The sequence below is a fragment of the Notamacropus eugenii genome, chromosome 3 (genome assembly GCF_028372415.1).
Source record: "Notamacropus eugenii isolate mMacEug1 chromosome 3, mMacEug1.pri_v2, whole genome shotgun sequence".
NCBI classification, from domain to species: domain Eukaryota; kingdom Metazoa; phylum Chordata; class Mammalia; order Diprotodontia; family Macropodidae; genus Notamacropus; species Notamacropus eugenii.
In genome coordinates this window covers 241,357,132-241,384,248 of record NC_092874.1, presented here as the reverse complement: position 1 = coordinate 241,384,248, position 27,117 = coordinate 241,357,132, and the positions used below count along the sequence as shown (strand labels likewise).

Here is a 27,117-nt window from a genome sequence, read left to right as displayed (position 1 = left end):
GTCTCTTTATAAACAGTTTCCATCAGTAATGTGGTTCTGTAACTTGAACGTGATAATGAGACTGTAGCCAACACATTCTATTTCCATAGAAATGATTGTAAGATCTGAAGGCCCAGAGTAAACTAATTAATGACAAAACTAATTAATGACAAATAGTATTTCCTTCACAGGGAGTCAAATGTAGACCTTACAGGAAAAAGACCCATCTTTTACTTTCCTTTTTTTAAGCAGTAAGATCTAATATCACCCTGATGGTTCCCCAAGATAGAAGAAGTAGAAGACCACCATTCAGTCACAAAACAATGCATAGTTCCTAAAGCTGGGAGTTCTTGGTGAGCTAGGCTGGTCTCCTAAGGCTGAAAATTCTCAACCTTCTAGTCAACTGGAACAGAGAGTGCTATAATCAATCAACAAGAAAGCATTTATCAAGTGTTTTAAAAAAAAAAAAAAAGATGTCTTCTCTTTGTAAGGCCTATAGCTAACCAGCTATAAAGGAAATACTTGTGGTCACTTCTTGGTTTATACTAGAATATATGTGTATATGTATGCATATGCACATGTATGTATGTGTATATGGATGTGCAGGGACACATACACACAAGGATAAGTATGTACATATGCATATAAGTATGTATTATATAGCATATAATATATAATTATATAATGTATCCTAATACATAATTATACTTAATAAATATATAATATGTAATTACATATTATATGTGAAATTCTGTTCCTTGATACATTTTTATATACTTACACACACATACATATAGGGTGTCCCAAAAGTTTTAGTGCTGTTTTAACAATTAAAGCTTGAATACATATGTGTAAACAGATGTGTGTGTGTATATATGTATATATACACACACAAAATATATATTTTATGTCTTCATTCATATATACAAATACATATATATGTGCCTATGACACATTTAAAATCCCTAAGTCAGCTTTCTCACCCCCAGCTTCCTGTCTGATAATTTCATCTCATTTGAGCAGAAGTTTTTTATGTATTATGGAAAAAGGATTTGTTTACCAAATGATTATGTTGGTAGATCCCCAATTTCACTCACACCTGCATTTCTGCCCTGTATAACTCAATACGGACAAAACTGCTGCCAATATGTTTAACCTGCTTAAGGTAACTGATTTTACTACGGGTAGTTCTTATGCCAGCAAACAGATTACCAGGAACAAATGAGCATGTTCATGGCAAATTATTTAGCTACCCATTAAAGTAAGCCTGAGAGCTGCTCTAGAAACAAAGGATTTTGGATGATCACAGAATTTCTAGACTTAAGAATTATAGCCTGTTAGAACTAGAAATGACCTTCAAAACATTCTATATATAACCAGAGTCAGGAGAGTGATGGATTTGGAATCAAAGGTCCTGGCTTCAAGTCCTGACCCTGCCATATCAGTGTCACCATGGGCAGGTCATTCAACCTCTCTGGGCTTCAGTTTCCCCAACTTTAAAATACAACTAGATCACCTCTGAAGTCCCATCTAAACTCATCCTAACATCCCATAACAGTGAGGTTAATGCAGCCATTTTGCAGGCAAAAAGGAAAGTCCAGCAGTCAAAGACAACATGCCAGAGTCACAGAACTAAGTAGCGGTATTTACTATCAGACTTGGTCTGACTCTCAAGTCCAGATCCTCTTCATTCTGTTAGCAATTAATTCAAGTGACTGTAGGTACTTGAAATGATTCCTGATTGAAATTCCACTCAAAGTTGGTAAAGATCAGGGGTTCTTAATCTTTTCTGGGACATGAACCTCTCTGGCAGACTAGTAAAGCTTGCCCCCTCAAAATTGTGAGAACAATGTTTTCAAATGGTCAAAATGAAATTGATCAGATTATAAAAAGAAAGCAATTATACTGAATACAGTTATCCAACTATTTTTAAAAACCAAATTCAAGGACCCCAAGTTAAGCACCTCTGTGACAGATGACCTCTCCAAGTCCTGCTCACCATCCGTTAAAGGTGACTGTTGTATTCACTAAAAATGTCAACATTTAGGGAAAGAGAAAACCAGTTCAGAAAGAAATTTATGTGGGCAAATTAATAATATAATGCATTCTAGAGTTTATCACTTTCATTTTCCTGGCAACATCAGAAATTTCTCAAAGAAAGCAGGATATAGAGCTCAAATCCCTAGGCTATCATGGCTGCAAAGAATTATCTCTAGTTTCCCCAAATAAGCTTCCTTAGCTTCTCAAGAATTTTCACACTGGCCTATGAGAACCAGAAATTTATAATCATCCAGCTGTTGATTATGAGCAGATCAACTGGTCACAAATAACTGAGATGCTGGGAAGACAACTGACCAGAATTTGCAAAGGAAACCTCTCTGGTATACATTTTTGGATGCAACCAATGTGGGAATTTGCTTTGTTTTACCATATGAATTTGTTAAACTTTTTCTTTTTTTTTTTTTCCAAAATGTATGAGTGGGAAAAAAATGAGGGATAGGGATAGGATTCCCCTGCCCTCCAAAAAATGTGATAGGAGAACAAAAGACCCAGAAGTAATTGCAGACAAGCTTGACAGGTTTGAAAATTACACATTCAGCTTATTACATACTTTTAAAAAGATTTAATTTATTTTAATACTATGTATACTGTACACAATGTATAATGTATACAATGTATAATGTAAAATGACATGTTCATTTTCTTTAACGTTTAAGGTCATGATTAAAAAATTAAAATAGAAAATTCAAAAAATAAAAGAGCTTTCTGGCTACCTTGCTGTGTTGTACATTTTCAAAAAGGACCAATGAGATCACCAGTGCGATGCCTTAACTTGCACATGAATTGCACTGGAGCGAGGTAGGACTGTGCAAAGTCATCATCCTCACTCACATCCTCCAGTGGTTGAAGTCCAGGGGCAATCTGGCAACCTACAAAGTTTCTGAAAAGATTTCCCTGTGGAGTTTTCAGCTCGCTACCTTTCTGCCAACAATAAGCCATCTTTTAAAACTAAAATGGCCTTCTACAATTTTCAGCATAGCTACTTGGAGGATGTTATTTACTCTTTCAATGAGGCCATCTGACTGCAACTCCCTCAGAACAAATTGTGTTTAATAAAATTAAGCTTGGGAAACAACAACTGTTTTAGGAACCTGGAGATCACTTTTCAGAGTCAGAGGATAACGTCACTCTCAACCACCATGACATCCATTTAACCCTAAACAAATGTGAACTAAAGAAAAGAAAAAATATTAAGTCCAATACAGTACTGGTGACTCACTATATTAAGCACACTTAAAACTACCAGGGCAGATTACAAATGAAGAGCAATTTAAATTACAACCAATGGTCACCAAGTAAGGTCTCTGAGAATAGTGTCCTAAATTAAGATTCAGAAATTATAGGGATAAACACCTTCTATAGGACATACCTGAGCAGATTCCCACCTTCCTCATCCTAAAGTTCAAACTGATCACAGGGGAAGACATGCATACCACCTATGCATATGACATGTCATATTATCATCATGTATTCTGCTTCCTTTTTTTACAAGTCTATTTGTTTTGAAATCTGATACTTCTCTCTCAAGAATTCGTTTGCTTCTATTACCTGTCGGCTGTGGGAGATAACTGCACAAAGAAAGCTTTTATATGTATCAAATAAGGTTACTGATATCAAATATATATAAAATCCTCGAAAGAAATATATACACTGTATATCAACATATTATATGAATGTTTTGTAATTATTATTAAGTATAATATACTATGCTAATATATATTATATCATAATGTATATGTGTGTGTATATTTGTTTTGAGGATCAAAGAGATATAGTCAATAACCCATTTGATATGTAATTAACACATATATACACGGGTATATAAATATCATATATATGTCTTGAAATCAAATTCTTGTTTTGAGGAATACACACACACACAAACACACACACACACACACACTGCAGAACTGAGAGGAGATGAACAGGGAGAGAAGAAAAGCATTTTAATTGAAAGATTTGGCAGGTCTATATTTGGCAAGATCTCGTAACTACACTGGGAATATATTCTCCTTCTCCAATAGTCTCCTCCCAGTATTAGCTATTGCTTCAATTTTATAGCAGAGGAGGTAGCAGAGAGATCACTGCCAAGTCCCTGACAACATGCCTTTTATCTTTTCCTCCTCCCTTTTTGGGTCCCCCTAATCTTTAGCAGCCTTATCAACTAACACTTAGCCTATTGTTAGAGCTCCCTAACTGGTGTCTCTGCTCCAATTCTCACCCTACCCCCTCCACCCACTTTTCCAACTCATCCTTCCATACATAGTGGAGCTAAAACAATTTTCTAACGGCCCAGGTAAGGATCACGTTACCACTTATTCCCTTGCCCCAAAAGACCTTTACTGATTCTTCACAAATTCCAGGATAAATAAAGCACAAATTCAGTATCCAAGATGCCACATTTTAGGTAAAGTGTGGACAAAAAAGGAATATATCCAGAGAAGACAGTGAGGTTGGTTAAAGGACTAGAAACCAGTTTACAGGAGCATCAGCTGACAAATGAGTTGGACAAGATGACTTCTAGGCCCTTTCACTTCTAAAACTTAGATAGCACAGTAAATACAGTGCCAGGCCTGCCTGACTCAAATCCAGCCTCACATCTGTCCTAGCTGTAGAACCTTGGGCAAGTCATTTAACCTGTTTGTCTCAATTTCTCCATCTGTAAAATGGGGACAATAATAGCATTTACCATCAAACTGTGCATGCCCTTTGATCTAGTAATACTACTAGTTCTGTATCCCAAAGAGATTATATAAAAAAATGAAAAGGATCTACATGTAAAAAAATATTTGTAGCAGTTTCTTGTGGTGTGGCAAAAAATTAGAAATTGAGGGGATATCCATCAATTGTGGAATGGCTGAACAAGTTGTGGTATAGGAATGTAATAGAATACTATTGTGTTGTATATAAGAAATGAAAAATCTGGAAAGGCTTACATGAACTGATGCAAAGTGAAACGAGCAGAACCTAGAAAACATTTTACGTAGTAACAGCAACACTATTCAATGATCAACTATGACTTACTTAGCTCTTCTCAACAATACGATGATCCAAGACAATTCCAAAAGACTCATGATAGAAAATGCTCTCTACATCCAGAGAACTAATGGGAATCTGAGTGCAGATCAAAGCATACTATTTTCATTTCATTTTTTTATGGATTTTTTTTCCTTTTGCAAACTGTAGTTGTTTCACGAACTGTATCTTCTTTCATAGGACTGATGTAGAAATAGGCTTTACATGACTGCATATATATAACCCTTTATCAAATTGCTTACCTTCCTGGTGGAGGGGAGAAAATTTGGAACTTAAAGTTTTATATAAGATTAATGTTAAAAAATTATCTTTACATATAATTTGAAAAAATAAAATACTATTAATTTTTTAATGGCACTTACCTCCCAGGATTGTTGTGAGGATCAAATGAGATAGAAATTGTGAAGTGCTCAGCATAGTGGCTAACACAGTAAGTGATCCACAAGTGTTAGCTATTTTTATTATTATTATAAACAGGGGATGTTTAGCCAGGAGTTAAAAAGAAGATTAGGGGCACACAGCATCCATCTCCAAATGCTTGAAGAGCTATCAATCAGAAGACTTAAGACTTGTTCTGCTTGGCATCAGAGGGCAGAATTAGGTTCATTTGATGGACAAATGTGGCTACTAGGATGATGGTGCTCTCAGAGGACATAGGGAAGTTTGGGACAGGGGTGGGTTTAAGAATAAAGTTAGAATTCATTAGCTGTAAAAATGAGGTAGTAAGACTAGAAAGCCTCTGAAGTCTCTTCCAACCCTGGATCTATGATCCTGTGAAAGTACAAAGATGCAAACTTCAGGTCAATCTAAAACCTGTGAACCTTTAGAGAGGTCCCAAAGTAATATGTGGCCTAGCTAAAAGGGTAGTGCATGCCACATTACTAGAGGTGTCAAACAGAGGCTGGATAACTGCCAGCTGGGACTCAGAGAAGAATCCTATTCTGAAAAAGGTGGAACTACATGGTCGCTGAAGTTCCTTCCAGTATGAAATTCTCAGAACCTTTCCAACTCTGGTTTCATACACACACACACAGACACACAGACACACAGACACACAGACACACACACACACACACACACACACACACACACACACACACACACACACACACACACATCTTCTGACACCCCTAACAACATTCTCCTAGGCCTAAAATGAGCAGCTAGGTGGCACAGTAGATAGAACACCAGGCCTAGAATCAGGAGAACCTAAGTTCAAATCTAGCCAGACACCTGCAGTGGATGGAGCACTGGGCCTGGAGTCAAGACTCACTGTCAGGAGTTCAAATCCAACCTCAGACACTTAGTAGCTGTGTGACCCTGGGCAAGTCTCCTAACTCTGCTTGTCTCAGTTTCCTTGTCTGTAAAATGAGCTGTAGAAGGAAATGGCAAACCACTCCAGTACCTTTACCAAGAAAACCCCAAATGGGGTCACAGAGAGAGGGCTGGACACAGACCAAACTGAAAAACCACTGAACAACAAACAAATCAGCCTTGGTTTCCTTGCCAAGTGATCAGCCCATCTTCTTTTCTAATTATATATGTTTTATGACATCCTTTACTTCTTCCTCACAGCTCCTTATTTGTTCTACATTGCTGCCATCCCATGCTCATCAAACACCATTCCCATGGACTGTTGTGTGGTACTCCTTTTTGGAGTCAATGGTATCACATAACTTGTTACCACACATCACCCCATTCACCCTGGCACCTTCTCTGTCTTAAAAATTGTCTGGAGTCCTGGCAGTTTAAGTGGCATACATAAAGTCATACAGCCTTAACCCTGTTTGCCTCAGTTTCCTCATCTGTAAAATGAGCTGGAGAAATGGACTGTATCAGAAGGGAGAGTCTGAGAACTGACTCCACAGCCAGGTCTCTTATCAACTATCCCTCATCACTGATGTTCATATGGAGCTTCAACATTTGCAAAGCCCATTATCACAGAGAATCTCATTTCAGCTTAAGTAATGGGCTGGTGATGGAAATCTAATCACTTTTAGTTGAACCATACCTAAAACAGAAACTGGAAATGTTGGAGTTCCAGACACTCCAGCTCACTGCCTGATTTGGCAGTGGGGGGTTGAAAAGACAAGAGAATGCTTCTGGAATTTTAGGAAGCCAAGAAACTATTTACTTTGTCTTCACATGCCTCTCTGAAGACCAAAGGATTCAAATACTGCCAAGAATTTTTCCAAGGTAAAAGTTAAGCCCTGATTTTTAATCAGTACCAGCAGGAGAAGGGCCCAAAAAATTAGATTAAGGGCAACATGAGCTGTATTTATGGAATGTAAGCTTAAAGTTACTCATGATTTGAAAAAACAAAACAACAAAACAAAACCAGATTGGGGCAGTTGATTTCCCTGGTGGTTATCTCATACCAATGAGCAAGAGCATTCCTGAGCCCTGTATACATTCTCTGTATACATGCTCTGAGTAAGGAGCAAGTGCAGAGCCAGGTTTTTTCTTTTTTTTTAAAGTGCAAATTACAAATAATTCCCAAAAGAAGTTTCAATGGGAGAGTGAAGCCAAAGCATATAGAAACAAATAGTGGTTTAATTTCAGGATTGTTTTTTTCCCTAGTTTTTCTTTCTTTGAAAGAGGGAGAAAAGATCTGTATCCTGTAAATCACGATAAGTTAAATCATTCTTAACATTTTAATTTTCCTAAAACTTCCTCTCTACGGATTGTGATTTTCATGACCTGAGCTAAGAGTAGAAAGTAACAAGACCTGGGTTTCTTTTCATGGTACAATGTTCATAAAGCCTGTGGCAGCAAAGGAAGTAATCTACAGCTGTAGCAGCCCTTCTGTATTTAAATCGGTTGGGGTTTTTTTAAAGTGTATAAGAGGCCCAAGCTCTTACAGAGCTTAAATGAAAAACATGAATTCAGATCAGCAGATGTTCAACCATAATAATCCACTTCGAACCCTCTTTACCTGACTGAATTTATGTAGTAAGCAAGTGGCCATAATTCATTTTTTAAAAGCTTATACAGTAAATTATCTAACGGGGAAAGTTTTATTTCTCTTAAATTATTATACATATTCCACAGCCTTTATTCCCCTTTATCTAATTCCCCTTTTTTTCCCTCCCTCTCCCCAAAAAAAGGCTTAACCAAAAAATACTTCTGGGAATAATCAATCCCCTTTGAACAGTACTAACAGCTGCCTGAAAATTCTCTTCTTTCAAACTCCAGCTTTTCCAGGTCCTCATTCATTGACCCATCATGCATTTACAGCAACCATACATCCTGGAACCAGTCCCCAAAGGACAAAGACTTTAAAAAGCACATCCTTCCTCAGACATACATCAGATGTCCCAACATGGAGGCTAGAAAATACAGAGCAAATATTTTTTGTGGTCCACACCTGTGACTTCACTGGCATGGAGAACTCCTCAATACCGCAGTTCCCTGAGGGCACTGAAAGGTTATGACTTTACTAGAGTTATGCAGCTAGTAAGTGTCAGAAGCTTGACTTCACTACCAGTCTTCTCTCTATTCCAATTCACCATACTTTCTTGTCCTATTTATACACGTTTGTTCACAAGATATGCAGCTGTTCACAAAATCATCACATTTTGGGAAAGTAGGGGATTCCCAATGATCTTCTAGAACAAGGATTCTTAATGTAGGGCTCACAGACACCTCAAGAGGCCAGGGATAGATTTCAGAGAGTCCATGTATTTGGATTGGGGAAAAATATGTTAACTTTATTTTCACCCATCTTTGGTTTCCTTTGTAATCCTGTGTATTTTATTGGTGCATTTAAAGGCATGATTCTGAAAAGGGGTCTGTAAGTTTCACCAGACTGCCAAAGGCATCCTGGACAATTTGCACAATACCCTCCACAAACTCCCAAATAAGTGGTCATCTATCTTCTGCTTAGACCTCCAGGGAAAGAGAATCCATTACCTTTGGCAACAATATATTCCACTTTGGGACAAAGATAGGAACTATCGTAGAATAATGGAATTTTAAGAGACCTCATCAGGTCATCTAGTTTAACCAGCACTGGGCATCACAAAATACCTGACATGTAGTCAACCATTCTGTTTGAAGACCTCTAAGGAGAGGGTACTCTATATGTTCTAAGTTGAATACTCATTGAACTCCTGCATAGCTGTAATCACTAGTAAGTTTTTTTCTAACATCAATCAAACCTGAATATGGCTCTTCCCAATTTTCCAGCCACTGCTCTTGGTTTTACCCTTTGGGGCCCAACAGAACAGATCTAATCTCTCTCACACATGAAAGCCCTTCAAATACCTGAGGACAGCTATCATATCTCCCCCAACTATTCTTTTCATGTCACATTATAGACTATAAGCTTGTTATGATAAACAAGTCCCCATTCTCTTTCCTCTCCCAAAACAGTAAATGTTTTTCCATGTACTGATAACAACTGTCAATAAACCTCAACTGACATCATCCATAGACAGTTTGGTTAATCATAACCAAAATCTGGTTCCTATATCAAGGTAATTCCCAACTCTGCTATCACCATGAAGGGATTTTCCAATACAGTCAATTTTAATTTGCTGTTAAAGGTCTCTAAACTATGTCCAAAAGGGAATTCCCAAAAAGGGAATTTCAATGATGTTTATTTACATTATTTTAGTTCTACTTTCGTCACAACAATCTAGAAAGATTCAAAAGAAACATGAAGTGGAAAGTCAAGTTTTAAAATGGCAGAAGTAAAATCTCAAGGACCCTCTGGGAAAGTTACCCAGATTTTACCTGTGTACCCATCTGGATACTACCACTGGCACTAGCAGAGAGAGAGGGAGAGAAAGTCAGAAGGTATGGGACTTCAAGCCTGGTAGTACCCTAAGGGATGATGACACAGTTTGGGAAAGCCCACTTCTCGCCAGACAAGGCTCTCATGTAACAGTGTTATAATAGGCTGCCATCTTTGAACTCAACCCAATCCGTGTCCCTCCTTCTAAACTTAAGTTTCTCTTTGGCTTTAACTAGGGGATCCTACAAATTATAAATGGAACAAATGGAACAAACAAAAAAGCAGGGTTACCACAGAGAAAGACAAGCTTACTTCAACCCTTTCCTCTCTGAATAACATGATATCTAGTTCGATATGGCATGGGGGGAAACCATTAGACATAGAGTCAAGTGACCTGCATTTGAATGTCACCTCTGACACTTTACTAGCTGTTGAACAGAAGCAAATCACGTAATGCTCCAAGTCTCAGTTTTATCATCTGTAAAATGGGAATAACAACCTCACAGGAAGCACTTTACCACATTTAAAGTACTCTATGTGAAATATCAGTGGAATTTCTATAATAACACATTTATTAAGACACTTCATCCATCAAAATTCAACTTTACAGAGGGAATACCCTCCCTAATGAAGTTACAGATCCCTAAAATAAAGATGTATCACCTACTTATCTTCATTAGGCTTTCTAATTCCCATTTTAAAATAAGAAAATACAGAATAATTTATCTTATGGACAGATACTCCATTAATGCAAATATATAAATATATACGTATATATACAAATATATATATATGAACAAAAGACACTCTGCAAAGGATAGGAATAGGCAACTTTTTTAAAAGAAATGCAATTTATAAAAAGCCATATGAAAGAATTTTCCACATCAGTAATAAGAGAAATCTAAATTAAAACAACATTAAGGTTCTGATTGATGATGACTAAGAACAAAAATGATAAATGCTGGAAGGGTTTTGAGATAAAAAAAATGAATACATTGTAAGCAGAACTGTAAATTGGTCCAACCCATTCTGGGAAACATTGGAAACTATACTAGAAAAGACAGTTAACTGTACATATCTTTAAATGTTACATCACTACTGGGCATACATCACAAAGGTCAAGACAGATGAAAAGAGCTCATACATACACACAAACACACACATGTACACATATATATATGCATAAAATATCTATACTGACACTTTGTAATAGAAAAAATTGGAAATAAAGTAGGTAATCCTCAATGAGGCAATGATTTTAATAACTGTGAAACTGTTATATTGCTGTGCCACAGGGAAAAAAAGAATAAGAATCCAAAGAGGAGGGAGTTAACCATGGAAACAGCTAAGCTCAGAAAGGTGTTTGGCTTGGAGGAAGAGGGGCAGATATTAAGTTATTTTGGACATGTCTGCACCCATCCATTGGGGAATGGCTGAACAAGTTGTGATATATGATTGTGATGGAATACTACTGTGCTATAAGAAATGATATCAATGATCTTAGAAACATGGAAAGATTTGCAGGAAATGACAAGCGAAATGAGCAGACCAAGAGAATATTTCATATAGTAACAGCACTACTGCTTTAAGAATGACTGTGTGAAGAAGTTATTTTGACTATTCAAATACCCAAATTAACCCTAAAAGGACATAGAAGTACACGCATATACATATATACTTATTTGTGTCCAGGGCAGGTAGGAGGAGGGTAGGAAAAAAGAAGGAAAAAGAAGGATTTTATATGATAATTTTGTTGCGTATTTGGAAGGAATCACAAACTGGGCAGTAGTTTTGCAGCAAGCAGATCTGCAGTTTCACATGCAATCATCTTTTTTAATTGTACTATGTGATGGAGATGCTTATTTTATTCCATATATATTAATGTAATTTTTTAAAATAAAGGGAAAACAACAAAAAAAGATGTCTATGGAATATCCTGTTCAAAATGTCCGATAAGCAGTTAGTAATACTGCTAAAGGCGGTTAGATGGCTCAGTGGATGGAGCACTAGGCCTGGAGTTAGGAATGCCTGAGTTCAAATCCAGCCGCAGACACTTACCAGCTCTGGGCAAGTCATTTAAACTCCGTTTGCCTTAACCCACTGGAGAAGGAAACGGCAAACCATTTCAGTGTCTTTCCCAAGAAAATCCCATGGACTGACTGTATTGGCTTGTTATGGTCCACAGAGTCATGAAGAGTCGGATACAACTGAACAAATAGTAGAGACTAGGGCTGGATATTTTGATCTGGGAATCTTCTGCAGAGGGATGATAATTAACCCCATGGGAGCTAATGAGATCACTAAGTGGGAAAATACATAGAGAGAAATAGCCCAAGCTACAACCCTGAGGTAGATCTACAGTAAGGAACATTACATGAATGAAAAAGTCAATGAATTAAGAGAATACATAAGAACAGTGGATGAAAAATCCATGAAAGACAGAGTATCCAGGAGAGGTTGGTCAACAGTGTCAAATGAGGCAGAAAGGTCAAGGAGGACAGCCTTTCGAGAAAACACCATCAGATTTGGCAATTAAGAGATTCCTGGTAACTTATAGAGGGAAGCTTCAGTTGAGTGAAGAGGTCAAAAACCACATTGCCAAGGGTTGGGGAGAGGGAAAAGAGGCAAAGAAAGAGGCTGCCTCTTCCTCGGAGTTTGAGGATGAAGAGGGGAGGTAAGGATGATTGCTTGAGGCAATTTTTATTTTAAGGATAGAAAGATTCAGGATTCTTTCCAACCAGAAGGGAAGGAACCAATAGATAGGGAGAGACAGATAAGAGATTGAAAATTAGAAATGTGAAAATAATTAAGGAGGCAAACTACTAGAGAAGTTGGGGAGATCAAGAATATATTTTCTTTTTAATTTTTATTCTGAATTTAACAAACCAAATCTGATCAGCATTTACATACAAAAAAAAGACAGAACAGAAAAAGAGGATTTCACATGAAATTTCACTTCTCTGTTTATGTACACACAACTTGTTTTTCTTTTTAAGTATATAAGAGCAACCAATAGTTTTCCAAGTTGTCCTGTTTGTCTAGCCTTTCCTGATTGCTTTGTCTCCATTTAAAAAAAAAAAGAGAAAAAAAATGATTTGAGTGACCTTTTCTTTCTACTTTTTTTTTGAGGGACACCCTATCATTATCCTTCTTTGCTGCCCATCTATCCCTACTGCAGGAGAAAAAAAAGAAAAAGTTTCAAAGGTATTCGCAGAGAGGGCTTGGTGTGCTAGAGGCAGCTCAAACCTGAATCTGTTCAGGCACGAGGCAGGGTCCTCAGCTCAGAAGGTAGGAGGCAGATGGGGTCCAGTTGGCTGCAGCACACCCCAATTATGGATACGTGGGGAAAAGATGAGGGACAGGGATTGGTGATCTCATTGAACACCAGTTGAGAAGTCAGGTCTGAGAAAGTACTGAAAGGCGTAGGCCCGAATGAACACCAAGAACAAATATAGGACAAGTAAGGCCTAAGGAAGAGACAGAAAGACAGGAAATTATGATCACACTGGAGGATCTCAGAATTTTTTATCATAAAAGTAAAAGAAACTAGAACAGTCTAAATTAAGACTGGGAAGATCTATTTCCTACTCTGATAAGAATCTTGTTTTGCAGGGAGGCAATCCTGAATCTTGAAATACTAAACAAGGATTTGACAAGCACTCTGCATATGTGATCTGAATCTTGAAATACTAAACAAGGATTTGACAAGCACTCTGCATACATGATCTGGTTCTGGACAAGTCACTTGGTGTATCCAAGATGTTTAAGTTTCAGATACGTTATGGGTGTGCATAAGAAATGGGAATTCCTACACAGATGAAAACACAGGTCCCATCTTCCCTAGCCCCCCCAAAAAATAATCCTATGTGCCACTTAACATGTCTGGGCCTCAGTTTCCTTATGTGTAAAATGAAGGAGTTAGACTAACTGGCTGTAAATTCCTTTCCAAGCTTATGATTTATGACTTATTTATTCTATTCGTTTGCATTTCATTGTTCTATCATTAAGTGTCTTGTGCTATCATAATACAAAATCGATACAGAATAAAGTCATACATGAAAATTGACTGTAACAGCTTTGCTTATGCTTTTCTGTGGAGTTCTGACTGTGCTTTTTCATTCTTTTTCATGCTCCAGTTGACCAACAGGCTTTTATTGAAAGTAACAGGTGTATGCTTTAATGGTAAAGTCCCTCGATATGCCCAGCTAACCTTCAAACTGAACCAAGTCAACGGATTATCTTGGGGCCGCCCTTACCAACACCGGCCCCCTCTGCTGTGGCACACTCACAATTCTGTGGACCTCTGGGAGAGTATGTGATAGAACACTCTTCTCTGTGGAAAGACAGTAGCATATAAGCAGGGAGGAATGCTGCCAAACCTGGTTATTTACTTTGCTTAACTTTTTTCTTTGCTACAAGAGGGAGGGATGAGATGTTAAGAAGTGACAATGTTGTCACCTTTTAAAAAAAATGCCAATAAAACACCTAAAAAACAGAGAAATCTAGCTCAAACTAGTACTTCCCTCACAACCTAACCCCCAAGTAGATTTCTGGGGAAAAGTTAGAGACCCTGGCTCTATTTCCTTTGTGAGATCAAATTTTTAAACTTGGAAAGCTCTAGATATGTTCCCAGCTGCCTTTAATTCTCTCATCCATATATACAACAAACAATTTTAAAAATTTTGGAAAGGGATGGGCACTAAAACCCAGAATTCCCAGTTGGCAACACTTCACAGGCCAACGTCCCTCTCTCTTCTATTTCCACATGAATGACTCCTGTCATTCTCTTTGATTACTTTCATTAACTTCTGAAGCTGCTCCAGACAAATTATTTCTACACCAGGAACCATTTCTACAATCACAAACCAATTATCCTTAAAGCTGAGCAGGGAGAAATCATCTCCAAACTGATGTGAAATTAAGAGGATATATTTAATTGAAGATTAATTTCCATATCAAGCTACATGTATCTGGCTCTTTTTAAAAGAGGGAGGAAGGGATGCTTAAATGTAAGTAAAAGACCAAAATAAATGTAGTTACCTATGTGGCCTCAGGTTAACTATTAAGTTATTTATTTAGTTATATAATTATTCATTCAGTTAGTTGGTTAGTTAGTTTGGCCCGGAATGCTTTATCTGCATGTTACTCTGCCTAACAAGATGAGGACTCATCCATCCTTCACTGGAATGTTTTAATCACGTTTCATCAGTAGTGCTGCTCAAGGGTTCACTAAGAAGATATGAAAAGGAACCTATGTGTCATCTTCCTAGGAGAAAAGACTGAGTAAAATCCTAGTCATGGAATGCATCATGTATCACTCCTGACTGCCCTGGTAATGGAATTTCTGTGGCAAACTTCCAATGCCAGGCCGGCTTTCCTCTGCCACCTGGGATGGCTCCCTAACCATCAGCTGTTCACAATGACACAGAACAGACCTAAAGTGGGAAAGGTAATATCCTCCCAAGAGGGGCAGAGGAATGCAGAATTTTCCAAAAATTTATGGAAGTCAGTTTTGAAATATCTCCCCTAAACCCTTTACTTAAATAGATAGCTACCACATTGCTTATAGGGATGAGTCAACTCTATACTCTTTTACCAATGGAAGTCACTACCTTCTCTCAGTTCATAATTTAAGAGAGTTGCCTGGGACACCGAGAGATTGAAATGATTTGTCCAAGTTCACATGGTCAATCTATGTCAGAGGCAGTATCTGAGCTCAAGTTTTCCTGACAGGAAAGAGAGATGAGTTTTCTAAATGGATACCAAGCTGTCTTACATTTTTATCTTTGGGAAGGGAAGTTCTTTAGATAATCTACAGGCTGACAACCCATAAGAGGGCATCTTAAATTAACAATCAACAAGTACACAACTAACATTTGCATAGCACTTTAAGGTTTGTAAAGCATGTAAATCTTACCTCATTGATTCTCTCAGATAACCTGTGAGTTAGGGGTGGTCATTATCCTCACTGTACAGATAAGGAGGAGCAGTTAAGTAGGGAAGTAGATAGAGTGCCCAACTTGCAGTCTGGAAGAATTGAGTTCAAATCTGGCCTCACACTTACTAGCTATGTCACTTAACCCTGTTTGCCTCAGCTTCTTCATCTGTAAAATGAACTGGAGAAGGAAATAGCTAAACCACTCCAGTATCTTTGCCAGAAAAACCCCAAATGGGGCCACAGAGAGTTGGAAATGACTTTCCTCAGTCACTCAACTAGTAAATGTCTTCAGATTTGGATTTCCTGGACTCCAAATCCAGTGCTCTGTCCTCTAAGCCAATGGATTGTGATTGTATTCATCCTTCATTGCCGAAGAAGACCATGCCATCAGAGAAATAATGACATGACTTGCACTTGACTTTGTTCTGAGTGAGGGAGGGCTATGCAGGTCACCAGCCTCACTTCTCCTCCAGAGCCATCTGAATCCAGTGACCTGGTATTCCTCAGGATGACTGGAGATGACCCAGGATGCACTGGAAGAACTTGGGCCCTTTAGGCCAAGGTCTTTACAGGCACTCATTTAGGGTGAGGCAACGCCCAATCGTTGAATAGGCCTGCTTAAGAAGTAGCCAGGGCATGGCCCCTTTAATGAGACCAAAAGAAAGAAAGACATCAGGCTGGGTGGGAAACAGCAACAGTTAATATTGATAATCACTCTAAAGCCAGGAGAATCCAGAGGAGCCCTTGGCAGGGGCCCATTAGAGTCCGAGTTTCAGAGTGCAGTAGGTTTAAGGTTTTGGGAGAGGACAGGACATCAAACTCAAATACCAACAGAGGCACCAAACCCTATAAAAGGATACTGATCAGAAAATGAATAAAAGCTATTTATGCTTTATTGTATTGTTTATTTAGTTCAATATTTTCGATTACATTTTAATCTGGTTTCCAAGCTAATCTTTGAGACGTCATCCCTAAACCACCCAACTACATAGCTCAGGATGAGGCACAGCAGGAGAGAATCCACATACAGGAACACCCCTCGCTACCTCCTATGCTGTCTGGACCTTACATCCCAAACTTCTCCCATGTGTTTATATTTATCTTCATCAAGTATTACCAGACAGAGTATACGACGGCAAAGATCAGAATGCATTTACTGAGCATATATAATATACACAGCACTTTCTAAAAGCACTGAAGGAATTATAAAACCACTGTAAGACATGTTCCCGAACCTCAAAGGGTTTCTAGAAGACCTGAAGACTCAGGACAAAATGATAGGGGTCTCCAAGCATTTGAAGGGCTGTCCTGTGGAAGAGGGATTCAATTCATCCCAAATCCCAAATGGGGTGCCAAAGAGTTGGACATAACTGAAAAGAAGTCACCAACAAAAGGAACAATGCATTTAAGTTGCCATAGAACAAATGTAGGCTTGATGCTAGGGAAAATGATGAGGGCTACCTAATGGAGATGGGCTATCTCAAGAGGTGTGGGTTCCCCCTCCTTGGAAGTCTTCCGTAAAAAGCAAGATATAGTGGGATTCATTTCATTGTGAGTTGGATTAGGGGCAGGGGTTTTCTGGAGTCAGGTCAAACAGGTTCTTCAATAGTTAAATTTCAGGGTAAGCATGTAGACCTTGGAATCTGGCAATTGCTACAAACCAGGACTTGGCTGATTGTTTTGTCGATCGTCTTGACTTCTAAAAAATGATGGAGAAAATTTGAAAAATGAAGATTTAATTTTAAAGTATGTCCTGTATGTATGCATGTACATACACACATTCATATTGTGTGTACAGACATATATACATATGCATGCATATATGTACATATATACACACACACATATGTATATATAGTTCTCCCTTTCACATCAAGGGGGTTAGGGGTGCCTCAGCCTGGAAAATGTCATAAAATCTTTTGGCCCTCCCTTCGTATGAGAAAAGAAGTCTGCATTTATTCTTTTTCTTTTATGGAGTGTATACAGAACTTATTGTAAAATATGGCATGATATTACAGAATACTATACATATATTTTATGCATTTCTGAGTTTCTAAATTTTTTCTGTGTTGTCGGCTGGCCTTCCCATGTTGTCTGCAGTTTCCACAAAACTCCCCAAAAACCCCCATTAAATTTCTTATGATGACCCATAATATCAATATATGTGATGGGGAAAGTCACAATGTGGAAGGGCTAACTGTATATGTGTGGGAGGAGGTGCAAAGAGATCTATTTGGTGCAAGCATTTACCAGCACACCTCCTGACTCTCAAATTCTATGACAGCCACATGGGCAAGTCTTTCCCTTGCTTACTTCCTTCATGCCAGAGATCAAACGAGATAAGAGAGGTCAAAGGTCTCCCTAAATTGTTAAGTACCACACACACTTAAGGCCTGGTTATTCCTCAACCTTCTTTTCATTTTTCAGACACCCCTTTTCCAAAAGGCAGAACCTGACAAGGATGGAGCATAGAGAGCCAAAAATACTGTTTCCTTCTCTTTGGAAGAACACTGAGTGGTCCTGAATTAATGCAGTGAACGTTGTTTATTTAAACACAAAACAGAGTCCCTAAAGGAAAAGGGGGATGGGAAGAGGAAGAAAAATGACCTCTTGGTGTGGGCCAGCTCGGCAGAAACAAAACACGCTATGTCGTTTTCTCCCATTCCACACAACCCAAGAGGGAAAAATAAACTGGGATTTCATGATATTTGCCCCTTTAAGACAAAAGACTATGCAGTATTTGTTCTCCCCATTTTCTAAGCCCTTGAGGATGATACCAGGGGTACAGTCTAAATGTGAAACTAAAAAGAAGATGAAACTAAAAATATGAGAGATGTTTCTGCCAGAAAGGACATACACAGTCCATAAGTAATAGAAGCATCTTCAAGTCCACCAAGAATTTGGAAATTAAGACTATGACTGTACTGGTTCTTCTGTTCTCAATCTAATGATTCCCCTGCTACATCGCCATGTCCAGGCTGTGGTAATAATTATAGTCCTTGAGCTTAAGCCTTTAAGACCCACAAAGTGCTTTATTTAAACATATTATCTTATTTGCTCTTCCTCAAAACCCAAGGATATACATATTGCCATACAACATTCCCATTTTATGGATGAGAAAAGTAAGGCTCAGAGAGGTGAATTAAGTGACTTTGCCCATGGCAAGGAAGGGATAGTTGGATGGTTAATTAGAGAAAGAATCTGAATCTAGGTTGTAGGATCATAGATAAGAGTATTGGCAGAGACTTCTCATTTTAAAGACAAAGAAACTGAAGCAGATAGAGGTTAATTGACTTCACCAGAGTCACAGTTAGTGAGGCTCTCTGAGGCAAGATTGAACTTAGGTCTTCCTGACTTCAAGACCAGTATTCTATCTACTACCTTACCAAACTATCTCTCCTTCAGTCAAATACTCTTCCCACTAAGTCATACCTTTACAAATCTCGATGATTTTTCCAAGGACTAGATTAAATGTCACCTCCTCCAAGCAGCCAACTTTGATCTTCCAGAGATCAAAGCAGCCCTCCCTCTGAAGCTTCACTTTATTTTCCTTATTCTAATTTGTGTCATTTATATACAAGTTTCATCTTCTCTTAGAGATTTCGGTTCTTTCCAAAAGATACTTTGTATCTTATTCACTTCTGCTTATCATACCTATCTTCCTCTGTGCATGGTACAAGGTCTTGTAAGTAACAGATACTCAATTTGAACTGAGTTTTTAACCTATCCAAAGAGGCGTTTAAAAGTCCAATTAGCAGCATGGACACAACAGAATTTAACACTAATAAGCCTTAAAAAGAGCAGCAGCCTGCAGAGAAACACAGTAACCTGTTAAGGATACACATCCACTAACTGGCTACTCACAAACAGATTTTTGTTATGACTTACTGGGTTGATGGAACATAATAATGATAAGCAGTGCTTTGAGGTTTACAAAGCACTTTACAAATATCTCACATTCAGAGACAGCTCTGAAATCTTTCAATTCCTTTGCTTTCTAAAGCCTCTTCAAGAAATGAGGGAGATATATAAATATACACATGCATACACATATATGCATATACATATCTATGTGTATGTGTGTGTATTTTCTCCTCCCCTCCTCCCATGGACTCCTCTTTATTTTTGTCCCATGAAGGAGTTCTGAAGAACAGGGAAAACTAGGCCATACTACATAGTTTTCTTCTGCATTTTACTATAAGGTTTCTGCAGAAATCCCAGGAAAAGTAGGTTCCAAACAGTTAGATGGCACAGTGGATAGAGCAGTGGGCCTGACATCAAGAAATCCTAAATTCAAATCTGGCCTGGAATGTTAATGTAAGGTTAATGGTAGGTGGGGGAACAGATTTAGGTCTCAATATCTTTTGTTAATTTCTTTTGAGGCACTAAGTCAGAGGGCCATGCCCTCTGGCTCTGAAAAATGTATAAACACTCTGAGGTGAGGTTTTACTTTGGGGCTTACTTACCGGAGGTGTTCCTTTGGCCAGTCTAGACTCTGGGAAGTCACTAAGGAGCTGCTTATGGTCAGACAGTTGGAAGTCCTGTCTGTTGCTCTTTTTTTCTGAACTGCTTGTATTTTCTCAGTTGGTATATGTTTAATTAAAGTGACTGTTGACCCCTCAAAAATTTCTTTCCTTTTAGAAAAGCAGATCTAAGAACCTATACAGCAGGCCCTCCTGTATATTCTGGGGTCCTTGCTATTACATGGCCTTAGACACTAGCTGTATGATCTTGGGAAAGTCACTTAACCTCTGTTTGTCTTAATCCCCTGGAGAAGGTAATGGCAAACCCCTCCAGTATCTCTGCCAGGGTCATGAAGAGTTGGACACAGCTGAACAACAAACTCCTCTGTTTGCCTCAGTTTCTTCTACTGTAAAATGGAAATAATAATAGCACCTACCTCCCAGACTTTTTATAAGGATCAAATGAGATTAAGGAATTTAGCACTAGTGCCCTGCATCAGGAGTAGTAAACCTTCAGCCTCGAGGCCACATGTGGCCCTCTGGGTCCTCAAGTGCAGCCCTCTAACTTAATCCAAATTTCTGTGAACACTTTTTGTGAAGTTTGGATTCAGTCAAAGGACTTCAACTGAGGACCCAGAGGGCCACATGTAGCCTTGAGGCTGAAGATTCTTCACCCCTTGCCCAGATAGGCCTTATACAAAAAGCAGCTGGGGGCAACTAGGTGGTAAAATAGATAAGAGTGCCAAGGCCAGGAGTCAGGAAGACCTGAGTAAAAATCCTGTCTCAGACACTTACTAGCTGTGGCAAGTCACTTAACCCTATCTGCCTCAGTGTCCTCATTGTAAAATGAGCTGGAGAAGGAATTGGCAAACCACTCTAGTGTTTGAAAACCCAAGAAAACCCCCCAAAAGGGGTTCTGAAGAGTCAGACATGACTGTAACAATTGAATAACAACAAATAATAGCTATTGTTAATATACCATTTTATTCATTCTTTTAAAATATTTTTGGTTACATTTTAAATTCTGAACTGTCTCCCTCTGTCCCTCCCCACTCCACACTAGAGAAGTATTTTATTTATTCCTGAAGTGAGTCATGCTGCTACTTGACAAGAGAGTTTTGACAGCTTTGACTTGGCAGAAAAATTGAATAGCTGGGGTTCTAATATATGAGTTTCTGTAAGCTCCTTGAGGACTTGCACAGTCCAGCCTTCCATAAATGTTTACTGAATTCAGCTGTTGCATCCAGAGTTTGTAAGTGGGTTAATGGTATAGGAAGCTGACTTTTACCTCTAGCCCCATCTCACCCTTTACCCGGGATACAGACAGTACCAAAACATAAGCAACAGATCTTTCATGACCCCATGAGCTGTCCCCAAACATACCACCTAAACTGCAACTTTTAAAAGGAAACATCTGCATGAATGCAGATGAATGATTGAGAAGGCCACACATCCTAGTCTTAGCCAATTAGTAGCACGCCTACTTTACTTTCTCAAACGAAAGAAAAAATGATGGAAAGAAGGAAAATCTAACATACAGCATTTATATAGTGTTTTAAGGTTCATTTAGTGCTTTATTAGCATCTCACTTGATCCTAGCAACTACCCTAAGGAAGGGGTGATTATTAATTCTCCATTTTACAGATACAGCAGAAGGAAGCCAAAAGACTTATACTCAGGGTTAGTAAGTACCTGAAGCAGAATCTGAATTTGGGTCTTCCAGAATCCATGTCCAGCTCCATCCACTGGGTTACCTAGCTAGCTGCCTAGCAAACCCTTCAAAAAAGCTTGCTAAATGACTGATGCAAGAAACAGAAAAATTAGATAAGCCCACAATTGTAACCGAATAAGGAGATAAAGCACACAGATAATTAAAATTCTAAATTATAAGGGGCTGTGTGAGCATGACACTAGAGTGAAAAGTCAACCTAATTTCAGTTATGGGGGAGGTAAGGGAAGGAGGAGGTAGGCACCAAGCCTGGAACAGAAGGGGAGGGCTCGGGAGCTTGCACAGGCACCAGAAGTCAGGGTGAAGGGAGGAGGAAATTTTGCAAACCAGCTCTGTAATTGGTTGCAGTGAGGAGGGCAGGGTAGGATAGTATCCATCTTCCCATCCTCCCCTTCCTAGGGCTCATGCCAGGGCCTCCCTGGAGACCACAGTTTTATAGGGAGCAATGAAATCTTAAATCTTGGCATTTTTCCTAAACACATCTGCCAACAAGAGAACACTGAAGAACTTTCTGCAGAGATTTATGCCACCCCCCCAAAAAGTATCTTACATCTGGATTCCAGCCAGTAGAAAACACACAAGTCAGATAAATCAGGAGTGGAACCATATTTGAAAAAGACATTACACTGCTGAGGAAACCTTTTACTTGGGATAATAAAACTCGGCCCAAGCACCAACTTCTGAACAAGGGCCTCTCCTGAGCCCTTCTCCCACAACCACTTTGCATATATTTGGTTAAATGTTGTTTCCCCTGAACAGAATAAAAATAGAATTTAAGCTCCTTGAGGGAAGGAGAATATTTCTTTTTTTTGCTTTTGTATCCCTAGCCCAGTGTCTGGCATATAATTTTTGTTGTTGTTCAGTCATATCTGACTCTTTGTGACCCCATTCGAAATATTCTTGGCAAAGATACTAGAGAAGTTTGTCATTTCCTTCTACCCCTCACTTTACAGATGAGTAAACTGAGGCAAACAGGGTTAAGTGACTTGCCTAGGATCACACAGCTAGCAAGTACCTGAGACTGGATTTAAACTCAGGCCTGCCTGACTCCAGGCCTGACACGATCCACTGAACCCACCAAGCTGCCTTTGGCATATAACAGACACTTGTAAAAGCCTGTTGAAATTTGGACGAGGGAGAGAGAGAATTCTGAACTCAAAATGGATGTTATACATAAATAATAATTTTAAAAGCCTGCTGAATTGAATTTCAAAGGTGACTTTTCATTTTCACAGCCACTGTTTAGCTACGATACCCCTATAGTTACCTTCTACAAACCCTCATCACATGCTACTCCTGGGGCTTGTTTTTATAACCATTTAGTAAGTCCCTGCCATGCTTGCAAATATCAAACTACGTGCTGGGGATGCAATGGTGAAAAAGAAACAGCCCCTCGCCTCAAGGACCAATGAGACGGTAGATGCACATAAATCTATGTAAGAGATGTACATAAAAGTAATGTAAATACATAAATATTCTAGGGGGAAGATCAAAGAATCATGAAAATGACCCATATATACTACACACACATAGAGAGAGAAAGGGGGGCTCTCTGTAGTGTCCAAGAACTGGAAATTAAGAGGGTGAGCATCTATTAGGGAAACAGCTTTTAAAAAGTTAGACTATACAAATGGAATGGGTTAATGGGAAGACCTCTAAGAACTGATACAGAGTGAAATGATCAGGACCAAGAGAATAATGATGCAGAGAAAAACAATTTAGAAAGAACTTGGATCTAACTGAGAATCCACATCCTGCCCAGAAAAGTGATTTAAAAATGTTGAATGAGACACATTTTTTTTTTTGCTTTATTTTGCTAGACTATGCCTATTTGTTATGTTTTCTTTTTGTTTTGTTATTTAATTGAGGGGAGGGGAGTACAGGGGGAGAGAGAATAAATGGTTGTAAAAACTGTTTTTAAACTAGCAGCTTCGGGTGGGGTACAAATAAAGGAAAAACAAAGTGGGGGAGGGGAGAGTTTCTCCTTTGGAAGACACTTATAAACTTATCCTTAATGATCTTTAATATAAAGGTCTCCAAAATTGTGATATGGAGTAAGATGTAGTGAGTAGTCAAGGATAATACTCAAGGTTGGTCGACCCAAATGGTAGGGCCCTTAACATAAACAAGTAAATCTGGAAGACTGGTGGACTTGGGAATAAGTTTATGGTAGTGAGATGCATGATGGCAGAAACCCATCCCTGGAGGAGCATGGACCTCCCCAGTCTGCAAGTAATCATGGGGGCAGGACATGAAATTTACAACTGTGCCTCGGTTGTAATTAGGTTATAAAGGCCCTGAGGGGCTGACATCTGGTACAACCATAGGAGTGTGAGTGGGAGAGTACTGAGCAACAATGGATAAAAAGGTAGCATAGGTAGCTATGCTGGAGACAAGCCCAGAATTTATTACCACTAGGAAGGTGGGACACAATTCATTTTCCCATCCTCCAAGTGGTTGGTCATATACCCTTTGGTGTTACACCACAGCCCCAGCTTTGGGGACAACTGAGCACCATGTGGAAGGTCAAAATAGACAAATATATCAAACCACTGATATCATCAGTTTATAAAAACCAGTCCAGCAGGTACATTGGGTAAGAAATAAACCACAAACTAAGCCAAGAAAACCTGAGTGGGATGAAAAGTGTGATAAAGTCAAACTGTCTTCTTTTTTAATTCCCCTTAGAGGGAATATACCAGACTGTTTCTGTCCAGTCCTGTCTTCCTCATCCTGCTATCTACTAGTTTGATCTTTGCAAAGGGGTATTTTCCACGATGACTTATTCTTTTACCAAAATAAAATCTAATTGATTAAAGACAGGCTTGGAGTGAATAATGAACTATTTGAGTCTCATCTTCCCTTTTGTTTAACCACTCAGATTATAATGAAAATCTATGTAATCAAAACTGATTTGCAAATGAACTCCAGAAAGCATTTAAGGCCATTTTAAAAATTATCCCATACAAATTTACAGATGTCTGATCCACACTCACTTGAGTTAATGAAACTCAAAGTCATCCAGTTTATTTCACCACTCTGAGATTTCCTCATATGCAAAATAAGGGGGTTGGGCTAAATTTAAATAAGAGAGTTAAGTCAAATTTTCTAATGATCAGAGGTATAATCATCTGAAAAACTGGGTTTCACTTTTCCCAAACCTGCAGCAAAGTGAAAAGACGCAGTATAGTATGTGTCAGAGGGCAAACAACTTCAGATGGCTTAGGCGGAATTATAAATTAAGTTTCATTCAAAAAGTTAAAACTAATTAACATATAACAGATGTGATCTGCCCTGTCCAGCACTTCCTTTCTCTTGAGTCACAAGAAGTTAGTTAAGCTTCTATTCAAGTTAGAAGGCAATAAAAACTAATAAAAAACATGATTATGGTGTAAAACTGGGCAAACAAAAATTCAACAAATGTTTATTGAGCTTCCTCCAAAAGGCGAAAGGTATTGAGTACAGTGTGAAGGAAAAAGGATCTCTTCAAGATATACCTGAAATACTTAACAACTGCAGTTTCCAAGACACAATGGTCTAATTTTGGAATAGCCTAACAGTCTATGAATTTGTTCCTATGGTAACTGATTTTCATATCAGAAAGTCCTGATGATGCCAGAACTTGGAAAAATAATTTAGGATTGTCTCTTATGGCCAAAGTTTCTGCACATCAGAAGTTCAGGCTGTTTCATCCGCTTCCATGGAACTGTTCTCCTGGATAAATGATGTTGCAGAACGTACTTGGCTTGGACAGGTGAGCTGGTCAAAGTTGGGAGGAAGCAGAAATATTCAGCTGTTTCCAGATATACGTTCTTTCTTGAGTCTCTGCTCCCAAGTTTCTTCCATGACATGGTATTTGGCAGCTCATCCTGCCCTCAGGATCTGGCTAGACAGTATGGTCCAGGTCCTCCTTCTCAACACTTGTCATTAGTCTTTGCTACCACTTTTACACTTTTTGATAAGTGGATCTGTTTTTCCTAGTTTCATCATAGATAGATAGATAGATAGATAGATAGATAGATAGATAGATAGATAGATAGATATAGATAGATATATCTGGTTTACACACACACACACACACACACACACACACACACACACAATGATACCATATATCATCATATATTCAATTTTCCAAACTGAACTTATAGGCACACCAAGTAGATACAAGATCACAGGCTGGAAGGTGGAAAGGACCTGAAGTGGTCATCCACCCCTATGTCACAATCTCCTCATTCTACTAATAAGAAAACTGGAACCCTGAAATGTGAATTTACTTACCCAAGGTCACATAGATAGTAAATGTCAAGTTGGGCCTCCATATGGCTCCTATGACTTTTATAATATCAAACTGCAAAGTACAACAGTGGTTGGCAGTTAGCTGGCATTCAACAAAACTTTCTACAAATGCTTAGCAAACCCCAAGAGGTTAGTGTGTGTGTGAACTGTTTGACATTTCTTACTCTGTCTTGAGTCTTTCTCCTGATTTAAAAGAGGCAGAAACAAAAAAAAGGTAAATAATAATAAGCTACAGAACAGGCCATCTAGGCTTAAAGCTATCCTAACTGCCCAAATACACATAAAGCTTTCTACCAATGGGCTACTGCTTATTCACTTGAAATGAGCTTTTGATTAACAATACAAATCATCGTCATCATAATAACATCTATTAGGCATTTACTGTGTACAGAGCACCATGCTAAAAGGTCCTGGGGAGCATGAGGATACAAAATCAGATAACACATGATCTCTAGGCTCAAAGAGTTTACTGTCTCATAGGGAGATAAGAAACCCACACAAGATAGCTATTCATGCCAGCAATTTTACAGTCTAAAGGAGTGCATTAGAGAAAAGCAAAACCAAATGCTACGAAGAGGTCTAAAGGGGAATGACATTTCCAAGCAAGGGATCAAATAGTTTTAGAGAGAGGGGCTTTAAAGAATGATTAGGAATTCAATGTGTAAAGAAAAGGAGAGAAGGCATGCTAGGCATATGAACCTACAAAAAGGCAACGACCCAAGAGCAAGCACTGTTAATTGGAAGGCGAGCCAAGGAGTGGTCTCAATTAAAATCAGGCCATAGTAATGACACTACAGATAGTATGTTACATATAATATATGTACATGTGATTTATTACATAATTATAAGTACACTTATAAATTTAAGTATTACA

General features: G+C 38.5%; 1 protein-coding gene across 2 annotated transcripts in view; it reads right to left on the bottom strand.

Annotated features, from left to right (window-relative positions):
* The window catches only part of RASSF3 (Ras association domain family member 3), a 96,918-nt gene that overhangs the window by 47,417 nt on the left and 22,384 nt on the right, over window positions 1-27,117 (bottom strand). The gene's annotated exons all lie outside the window — the stretch shown is intronic.